Here is an 11,888-nt window from a genome sequence, read left to right as displayed (position 1 = left end):
TTCATGTTGGGCCAAAAAGAAGCGGTTTTAACTAAGGTCTTATACGTGCCATAGCAGGTATTTTATCAACCACTAACATGAGCGTTGGAGTGTTAATTTTTTCGGTACACTCCCGCTCTTCTGTATCGGAAGTTTGAACCATCGTACGTCACTAATCTTCTATTTCGCCCCGGAATAGTGGAAAGTGTCTTATGATTCTCACGAAATTCCACATTGAACTCATCGGATTCTTTTCGTTGTGTCATTTTGTCGCTAATTACTTCAATCGTTAATGGCAACATTTGACCTTACAACGAGAATCACCACTTCTTTTTCAACCTCCGTCCCATTTGTGGAACTATATGCTTGCAGCTATGAAGTTGATGATCATACTGATAAACTTTTCTAAAGTTTTGACGATAAAAACAACAACAAATATCGAAGTCTCTAAAGTCGATGGTAATGGTTTTTCAAATCTATGATGATGACGACCAAACTCAGGGACATCTCAAGCCACATATAGTAGGTGATCCAAGAGTTCATTGAAGTGCTTATATGATCAATGTATCCAACAAAGAATATTGAAGGCGTTAGGATTGTGAAAGAGAGAAAATGTGAAAGAGAGAAAATGTGAAAGCTCGCCTAGTCGTGTCTGTATGAGTGATAAGAGTTTTGTAAAAATAAGTAAGTAACTCCTAAGATACTAAAGAAACTCACACACACACACACACTTAAAAATATTTTTCCATCTTAAAAATGACTTTTTCGATGCCAAAAAGCAAGAGATTAAAAAGAAATCTAAAACCTTTTTAAATTGCCTAAACGATCAAGTAAATGTACCAATCGATTAATAAGGATTTCATCAATTTAATCGATTAGGACATTTGCATAATCAATTAGAAGGATGACAAAGGATTGTGAAATCAGCAAAGATAGCACATTAAAGTCTTGCAATGACTATATATCAAAACCTTCCTATTTGGGCATCATAATCGATTATATTTGAAGGATCTAATTGATTATACCAATCAATTAGATAATCAATCCGGTCCATAGATTGTTTCCTTTCTTGGTGATTCCAACTACTATATAAAGGGAGACCTCCCTCACTTTAAATCACGTCACTTTCCAACGATTTCATATTTCTTTGGAATTTATCTTTCTTTCTCTTTCTGAAAAAAAATTATTTCACTTCTTGTTGCCTTAGTGCTTTTGAGTGAAGTCTTATTTGTGAGGAAGATATTTTTTGTAAGTGGTCGTACTGGTTGTTTATATTCTTAAGGGTGTGATATATGTATGTGATTGAGTTTTGGTTATTGCAATCAACCATAAATCTCTGTTATTGGTTTATTAAGCTTTGCCGAAAAAAGTTTCACTATAGTTAAAGAGATCAGCCATTAGGTTGGAGATAAGCCTATTGAAATATCAAGATCAAATTGTAATAAGGTTCGTGGGTATAACCTATTAAAAGCTCAAAATCTATAGTGAAACTCTCAAGTGCAATCTCTCTAGTGCAATCTGTATAAATCTCTAGTGCAATCTCTCTAACTTTATATCTTTACTTTTTGTAATTTACTTTTTTGTATTTTGTTTCCGCTATGATTACTCACTTAAAATTCTCTAATACGATCTTAATCGAGAAAGATTAAAATTAATCACGAATTTTGAATACTATAGTTCACCCCCATCTTGTGCTTGAAGCCACTTGTCCAATCAGGCGCATTAGTGCCTAACTCCTATTAAGGACTAATCGTCTCAGGATGAAATATGACTTCAAGCTATTCACTGAGAAAACCCTCATTCTTTAATGGAAAAAGGTATACTTTGCGGAAAGAGAAAATGATTTTTTTTTCATATAAGGGATGGATCGTGGTATTTGGAAGGTAGTGAATGAAGGTCCATTTATTCCTACACACATAGGTAATAGTGTTGTAGAAAACCAACCTGAAAAGGAATGGACCAAAGATGATAAAAAAATGTGCAGCGCAATTTGAATGCAAAAGTTGTCATCACTACTGCTCTCAGTCTTGATGAGTTTTTGTGAGTTTCACATTGCGAAACTGCAAAGGAAATGTGGGACATCCTCCAAATCACCCATGAAGGTACTATTGAGGTGAAAAGGGCAACACATTAATCCATTAGTATGAACTTTTCATAATGAAACCTGATAAGAGCATTAATCAGATGCAAACACGATTTACCCATATTGTGAGTCATATGAGAGCCATGGGAAAAACATTTTCACATGAAGTCATTGCGATTTGTGAATCTTAAAATTTAGCAACCATGGACACACACACACACACACACACACTCTCTCTCTCTCTCTCTCTCTTTGGTAAATTTTAGGAACATGAGTTGGAACTGAAGAGACTTGCTGATGATGAAGAAGATAACAAAAAGAATAGAAAAAGTATTGTGCTTAAAGCTACCAACATTAAAGATAAGGAATCAGAAGATGAAGACTATCAAAGTGAGATTAATAAATTTGTGAAGCTCATGTTTCAAAAATTCAAAGAGTTTCTATGACACGAAAAACAAACTTCAAGACTCCAGAAGTAAAGTGAAGAAAGTTTATCACTCATTCCTGCATGTCATCAATGCGGAGAGAAAGGGCATATAAGACCAAACTTCCCTAAAAACCTGAGAAGAAACCAAAATAAAAAATAAAGTTCAATACAAATCCAAAAATAAAGCATATATATATATATATATATATATATATATATATATATATATATATATATATATATATATATATATATCTTGTGATAACGATGATATGGAATCTTCACATAAAGAAGAAGCAAACCTCTGTCTCAAAGAAAATCATCAAGACGACGAGGTAACCTCTTACTTTTCCTATCGAGACTTATTCCGCCTTTGTAAGAAGCTAACAAAAGAAACGAGTAAATTAGAAAAAATTATCTCTACCTCGAAATAAACTTTCTCTTCCCTTAAATTGAAAAATAAAAACCTATTGAAAGAAATAGAAAGTCTTAGAGAGAGACAATATGGGGCTTGTTTGTTTCAGGTTTAAAAAATGGATTTTTTCTTTATATTTTTGAAAATAGATTTTACAAAACCGTTTTTCAAAATATTACAAGTTTTTTTATATTCATTTTTTCTAAAATGAAACACTAATTTTGACATCCTATAACATAAACATACATTATTGAAGACCAAAACTTAGTCAAAATCACAATTTTTTCAAAAAGTTGTATTTCAAAATTGATTTTTATGAAAATCTATTTGAAATAGCTTCAAAATTAAGTGATTTTTTGAAATTTTGATATCCAAATTTTTTTCCCATAAATAGATGAAATACCTAAAATCACATTTTAAGACTAACTATTCAAACAAAATTTTCATTTGAAGCTTTTATAAAAAGTTTCTTTGTAAAAATTTTTTTCACAAAATTATGTAACATTATAAAAATCATTTTTAAAAAAAGTCAAAACAAACGGGCCCATGATCTAATTCAAAACTCATCCTCGTATTATAAAACTTAGACGAATCTAACAAGTGTGATCAATGTGACATTTTGAAAAATAACATTGATGATCTTCAAAACACGCTTGATAGTTCACTAAAGGGACAACGAAAAAACATATTGTCAACAAAGGGGTTGAGGATTTTTTCGCATAGAAAGAAACTCCTACTTCTAGGCATAAAGGAGTAGACGAGAGATTAACTTCCTTATATCTCCTATGTTTAGGAGGTGAAATAATGTCTTTCATCGTCAACAATGTTTTAATAAAAAACATACTGTGAGCAAATCATAGGCATTTTGATTAAGGAAAATGTTTTTGTTTTATTTTGAGGTGTAAAAAGAAAATAAAGGAGGGGTGAAGAAGCATATAAAAGTACATACATGTCAAATATCAAGAATTAATATCAAAAGCAAAAGATAAAAGCCAAATATTTCAAAGAAAAAGAAATAATAAAGTGAGATCAAAAATCAATATTAAATCTAATTTCTATTTCTAAACATACAAATAATTCTAAGTAAAAAAATGAATTAAAGAATTATTCTAAAATGTTCTTAAGACTATTCTAATTAACTAATATTAACTAAACTAGTCCTAATTAAATCTAAGATAAATCTTAAAATTAATCTAATCAATAAAAGACCAATTCTAAAATATCTAATTCTAAGTCTAAGAGAAAATCAAGTAAAAAAACAAAAACTTTAATTGATTCAAAAAATATTAAGATTATATGAATAACTCTATTATATTCTAATATGTAAAAAAATTTAAGCTATGAGTAAATTCTAAAAAAACTAACTCTAGTTATAAAATAAATTCTAATTTAAAATTAAATTAAAATTATATATTGATTCTAATACCTAAACTAAAGTTTTAATTCCAAAACTAAGTCTAAAGGAATTTCTATTCTAATTAATTCTATTTCTAAAAGAAATTGAAATTCTAATTCTAACTCTAATATTTTTATTCTATTCTAAAATTATCTCAAGAGAAAAAAAATCAAAATTTATTATAAAGAAACTAGAATTAAAAATGTATGTAATGTGTTTGTTTTATACGAGTGCAAAATAAAAAGAAGGGTATGAAAAGAAAAATAATAGAAATATAAAATAAATAAATAAATAAATAAAAAAGAATAAAAGAAAGAAAGTCTCCCCTTTATCTCTCTTGCTCTCTCATACTCAAGACTATTGAAACTTTTTGAGGTAAGATGCTTATAACTTTCTCATCTCTTATCCAAATTTAATGAAATAAACATGTATCTTGCATATAATTTTATAATTTTATGGGCAACAAGATTCTATAATTTATTTTGTGATTGGGGTTGAGATTTGAGAGATTGGAAATTTGAAAATTGGGTTTATGTGAGTGTTATGCTAAAGTAATGTTTAGACGAAAAATTAACTTTTTGAGGAGATTGTGCTATGTTAATGTTGTGATAACACAAATGCAAAGTTATAATTATCCAAGGAGATGAATTAGCATTGTGGTGCAAAGTTATAATTATGTAGGAGTTGAGATTGTACCATGATGCAATTACATGTAGTTAGATTCAATATTATGATGCTTATGCAAAATTGATTTGGTTGGTATTACTTGAGAACAAAAATCGTGAAAATTCAAGAAAAACTCCATTTTTGATTTATGTTAAAGTGTGATAAAAAAGTGATTTTTTACATAAGTTCTTTTCATGCAAGGATGCAAATAAATATTGAATGGTATGCAAAATGTAATGTGGTTAGAAATAAGTTAGGAACTCTTATGTTAGTTTTAGTACTACTTCCTAACTAATTAAATTTGTTTTTTTTTTGGAAGGAATGCAAATAAGTGATTATCACATAAACCATAATCTATTCAAAACAGTGGCATAACTTAAACAATCAACATACAAATTCAACTAAAGGTATTCACGCAAGCAAGATCATGATCGATGACATGGAATGAATAGGGTTAAAGGCCTACCAACGGAGCGGACGTTTGCATCAATTAGTGTTGAAATTTTGCCGACATCATTAATGACGAGAAACCTGCAAAATTTCAAGAGGTAACTTTTTGATAATCCTTCCAAGCTTGAATTAATTTGATGATAATAGAAGATGATTCTTGAAAGATGATGAACATAGGAAGTAGAAGCTTGAATAATTTTTGAAATTTGACAAATCTTGAATATTGTTGGAAATTGATGAACACTTGAATATGCTTTATTATGGAACTCTTAAATATTGAAATTTTATTGTGAGAAATTGTTGAATGCGACGAACCTTGATTATACTTGAATGATGAAACTCGATGAAATTTTAGATGATGATTATTGTTGAACTTTGCTTGATGTTGGATAATGAATGCTTATGCAATTGTTGATTCTTTGTTAAATTTTGGATGAAGGTTTGGTTCCACCAATCTAGAATCTCAATTTGAAATTCTAAATGGTGACAGCGAGGAACTCTAGTAATGGTTAGGGATGAAGAGAATAGTGTGAAATTGAGATACTGAAGAAAAATGAAAGTGTGAAAATGGTGATTAAGACTAAAAAATGGTGAATAATGGTTCACCCTAAAATTGTAAAAAAAGAAGGGTTTATATAGTTTTTGTGGGTGACCGTGGAGCGTTGGGTTAGGATCCTAGTAAGCATTTTATCGATGGTTAGGAATTAATCTAAAGGTTAGTTGCGGATCACTATTTTCTACCCTTGGATCAAAATTTAAGAGTGGTTGAGATTGAATGAAAATTGGTGGAAAATTGGAAGTTAGAAATTGTGTTAGAAGTTAGGGGTAGTTAGAGGTAAGGGGTAGTTAAGTAAATGAATGAGTTTGAGAATAATTAGGTAGCTAAGGGAAGTTAGAGGCAAGACATATTGGAGTTTAGCATAATTATCAAGTCTCATTGGAAGACTAATGGTCATACACTTGTAATTTGAAAATGCTTTGAATTTTCCACTTTTTGCCTTGAATTTTTGTGGATTAAACCATGCCTTTTAGGTGCTTTTGAGAAGTGTTTCCATGTTAAAAATAAGAACTTTTAGGTGGTGTAAACCCCGATGATTAAGTTCTGAATTTTACGTACATAACATTTCCTTGAAAGTAGAGGAAACCATGTCTCGAGTTTAATGCATTAAAGCAGATTTTTTCTAAGTTTAAATGCATAATTTTTTCTTGACTTTTGAGCAACATTTGAATGACTTTGATTCATGATATTCGCCGATTATTTGATGTGTATTTTTTCTTGTAGCAAGGTGAATATCACAGTGGAAAATTAGCTCGAACCGATGTCAGAAAGTGGAGATGGAGGCATGAAAAGAAAGCTTGATGGAAGTTGATTTTATTGTTGGAAATCCACATATAGCATAATCATAAGTCATTATGTCATGAATGGTGATGAATTTTTTGGTAAATCATTATGGAGTAGGTCTAAGAAAAATAAGAGATAAAAATCGAGTCGGTGGTGAAAATTTGACCGAAAGTCAACAGTTGACCGAGAAGTCAACCGTTCAACCAAAAAAGTCAATTATACCAAAAAAATTGTAATTTTTCTCCTTTTTCCTTGTAATCCACTCTCATGACTTGTATCCCAAGTGATTCATAATTTAACTTAAGTTTCCAATCAATGAAATATTTTCTTTTATTCCAGTTTTGCCCTTTTCTTCAAATTTAAGCAATCTTCCAGATTAAGTAATAACTCTGACCACCATGAATCTCAAATAAAGAGATGATCCGCACCATGAGTAAATATGAGAAACAAACCCGAATAATTACCAGATAACATATGCCTCGAAAATTCACTTTAAACCGATTCAGTTGGTATGCTATGCAAAATCACCGAACCTTGACCTGCTGATTATGCTATGCAAAATGTAATTAATGGTATGCTAAATGCATGACCCATTCAGTTGAAAATTTGAAAAAAAAAGTGGGGAAAAATTGGGGTATAACAGCTACGGCAGCCACAACTGCTAGGCAAGGAACAAAGGCCATATGGAACATTGAAATTCAAGTACTTCTTGGTGAAGCAAAGGTTTCCGCGTTAAGCGCAGAGACAATGCGCTTAGAGAGGAGAGGCGGATTGGGACACATGTCAGACAACTAGCATTTCTTAATGAGAAAAAAGCAGGATGGCTAGGCCTAAGGGCGATGCACCTAACAATGGGTCTATAATCTTGCTTGTAAATAAAGGCTTCCAGATCATTGCAGAAGGAGTTTCAATGGAGTGAGATAGTACAATGTTGGAGTAGGTTCACCTTGTTCTAAAATAGAAGAATAAGAGAAGGAGCCTGAAGACGAAAGTGTTGCTCAAGTGATAGGGCAAATAAACTTCTAAGCTCAGCTTTCTGGGATTACCGACAACTATGATGAGTAAGCATAGCTAAAAATATATTTGTTAGGGGTTAGATGTAGTCATTATATTTATGTATTAATTAGGTCATGGTGTTTTATGTAATTCAAGTGAAGCTTTAATATTGATGACTATTTAATCTTAAGATTGTTTTAGATTTGCTACCTAAAACCTGTTTTCATGGTATGCCTTGACATTCAAAATATGCTTGTCATGACTAGATCCAAAACATCAGGGCCGACCCTGGGTTGTGGACCAGGGCAAGCAGGCCCACAACTCAGGGCCTCATAAAAAACGGGGGCCTCATATTTTATGGGTTTGGACTTTAGAAATTATAAAATATATATATATATATATATATATATATATATATATATATATATATATATATATATATATATATATATATATATATATATATATATATATATATATATATATATATATATATATTGCAGTAATGAACACAAATCCAACTACAGTGCAGTGGTTGTATTTCGTAAGTTTATGAATGGGTTGTGTGTACTACCCTGGTTCTTTGAGTTGGTATGTAAATTTACAAAAAGTTCATAGGAATATATATAATTATAAAATTTACAACTCCAATTGTTTTCAAAAAAAATATGCTGTTAGTGAAATCTTTTATTTCTATAATAAGAATAAAATACAGTATATTGGTACATTTTATTTTATTGTCATATTTATTTATTTATCCTATTGGTTTTGAAAATTAGCAATTACCGTTCTCTTATTTTGTTTTAAGATTATTTTCCACTTATTTCTTACTCTTTTTTTAAAAAGCAAAATTCATTAAAACGAGCACTAGGGTACTCAATTCCACTTACAAAACTCGAGAAAACCAAATGGAGAAATTCCCAACCAACTGACACTTAAGTCGAGAAGAAAAACGGATGCTTACAAAACTCGTAAAAGTTGCATTTGGAATAAGAAATTTCATCTTTAAACGACCACTTCCACGCTTTCAGTTGTGTGAGATCCAAACACTCAATGTCGTTACACCAGACCGATTTAGTCGTAGCTCGAGAAGGACAAAAACCAGAAAAATAGAGCCGTATCTTGCCTTCACAATGTCTTTGACCAGAGAATCAGAGTTTTGCAATATACCCCACCTCCATTTAAACAAATTATATTAAACTCATTCATGTACCTCATCCCCTATATGATTCATTTCACCTATCCAATCTATTCTGACCATGACAGGTCCATCATGTCTCACATAATATTCCATGTTTTTTAAGTCATACAAACATAGATGTCTCAATTCTTAATACTACGTACAATAACTTGAATAATAATTTGATTATGAAAGAGATATATAAAAATTTTAAAAAATTAACTAACGTGCCCTGGGCTTCATACATCTCTATATATGGACATGTTTCATCTAAAACACACCCATTATCTGTGATCCAATTTAGAGTTTTACGAAATGACACTCACCCTCATTTATTATTCATAGTGTACCTGTTTATTATTGAGATCTTGTGGCGAAAGAAGTATGCGGTCTCCGCCTTCTTTGTGCTGCAATGTTTCAATTGAGGCACAAACCACAACCCATTCATAAACTTACGAAATACATATGGTAGTTTACGAAATAGAGCCCTCAAAGGGTTAATGGGTGAACCCCCCAGTGATTTTCGGGGAAGATGAAAACGTTGTTGTCATGTTTTGAGACGTGGTTCATGTTGATACTACATCCACATTAGGAGCGTTGCTTTGTGCAGAGTTTTAAGTGTTGGTATCAGTGCCAGTACGTTACATTTTAGACAATCGTTTTCCACTTCTCAAGTTCATGCATAACCAGACATTAGTGTTACGAAAAACTTAATAAAAAACCCACAATGACAACGACGAATACTACAAACTATTTGAGAATAAATTTTGGCATAAGGGTTACCGGGTGTACCAATTTATTTACTCCAAATTTTGGTAAACAACCTTTAGTTTCTTATTAAAGGTTACTTGTAGGATCAACTAGGGAATCCTAGGACAAAGTCCTAAGAAGTCTTATAGTTTTTCGAATGTTTGAGTATTATTTTGATGAGAAATGTAAAGAAAATGTCAAAAGACTTCAAAATACTAAGAAAGAAAAAAAATACGGATAAGGTAAAAGTTTAAGCAAAAGATTTCATATTGATAAAGAAATAAATAGCTTGGTATTAATAAACTGGAACACATGCATACGTTTTCTAGAAAACACTATTTTCTCACTTTTGTGTGGATACTTTTAGTTTCTATTACAATGTAACAAATGCGGACCTCTAAAACTGAAAATAATAGTCGTTTATATCGAAATCCTAAAATAACGGTTTCTAACGATCGACTAAGCTACTACCGCCACGTCTCTGATCCATGCATGCTTCGTCTAATATGTTTTCATGTGTCCTTGAGAAAATTGTTTGTCATTATCCATTTGGAAGCTTAAATCGACTAGACCTTAAGAAATCAGAGACAACATAATTTTTGCAAAGTCCTTTTGAATAGTGTATGCTCATAGTACTCTTAGTAGGAAGTATCGACGAAGCTACTAAATAATTCTTCTTCGTACCATTCGATAAGGTTGTTCTTCGATTGGAGGCGTCAACCCAATCGTCGAAGACTCTTTTCCCTTTTATGGAGATCATTAGGAAATCCAATTTTTAGGATCATAACCCTAAAGTTTTGGTCTAAAATCCAGGGTAACAAATATGATTAATAAAAAATGACTTTTTTTGTTTGTAAGTTTATTTAATGAAAGTTTTATTATATGGTTTCTTATCAGTCAGCTTAAGGTTACAACTAATTTAGGGCTTTCATTCTATGGTTTCAAGGAATTCAAGAACTCCTTTCTTATACACACTAATATATCAACTTTCATCCTATGGTTATATTCTACTAAATTTAAATAAAAACCAAAATTCAATTGCAGCAAACAAAAATAAAGGAAATGTGAATGGCACACTATTGCTTCATACACAAAATCTAAAACATAAAAATTATAACTTACAGTAAATCATCTTGTAATCTTTACCATATTCCTTCTTGTTGTCTTTCCCAGATTCTTGATGCATAGTTTTCAAGGCAGTTTGTACGTTAATCAAGAGTGCTTCTTATAAAAAAAGGCGTTTACATAACCATCCAAAACACAAAAGCCTAAAACAACCCAAAGTTATTGTCACAAAGTTTGAATAAGAAATGAACGTAGCAAAGAGACCCAACTACGATCCATAAAATAAAGCTTCTCAACAACAAAAATAACAAGAACAACAGTAATGGAGAACAACAAGAACAACATTAATGGAGAAAAAGAACAACAAGAACAACATTAATGGAGAAGAACGACAACAACAGTAATGGAGAGAAACAACATCAACAACAACAAGAACAACATTAATGGAGAACAACAACAAGAAGAACAACAATAATGGAGAATAACAAGAACAACAGTAATGGAGAACAATAAGAATAATAATAACATACCGCAGAGAAGAGTTTTTAGATTAATGGTGAGAGAGTTTTTTTGTTAGCTAAAGAAGTAGTATTCTTTCATTAGGGATCCTTGGAGAAGAAGTGTTCTTTTGTTGGCTGGAGAAGTAGTGTTCTTTCGTTAGCGCTCGAAAACTGAATTACGTAGACACTGAGGGAATAAAAAATATAAAGAGTATTTACTGCGGTTCATCTAAAACACCGAGGTAACATAGCCAGTGTAAAATCTATAAAAAAATAAAGGCGCCTTTTTGGTTGTAAAAATAATTAAAAATGAGGGAGTTTTTATCTTGTTTTATAGAAAATCGAGGTAACATATCCGTCATAAAATCTAAAAAAAATAAAGACGCATTTTTGGTTCCATATAAAACACTAAATAGTTGGAGATGAGAATCGAACCTCAAATTCCGAGCATATATTTATGCCGATTTTATTTAAATCCGAGGTAACCGATTTATTATTATTTTTTAAAAGAAAACAACACGCTCTGGTCACATGTACTTGCGGTTTTTTATTGTACATGGTGAAAGCTTCGTCATACAAAGCATTATGTGTTGTATAGTAAATCTATCAAGAAAGGTAATACCTCAATCACTGAATATT

Source organism: Vicia villosa, linkage group LG3 (assembly GCF_029867415.1).
Source record: "Vicia villosa cultivar HV-30 ecotype Madison, WI linkage group LG3, Vvil1.0, whole genome shotgun sequence".
NCBI lineage: Eukaryota > Viridiplantae > Streptophyta > Magnoliopsida > Fabales > Fabaceae > Vicia > Vicia villosa.
This window is presented reverse-complemented; position numbering follows the sequence as displayed.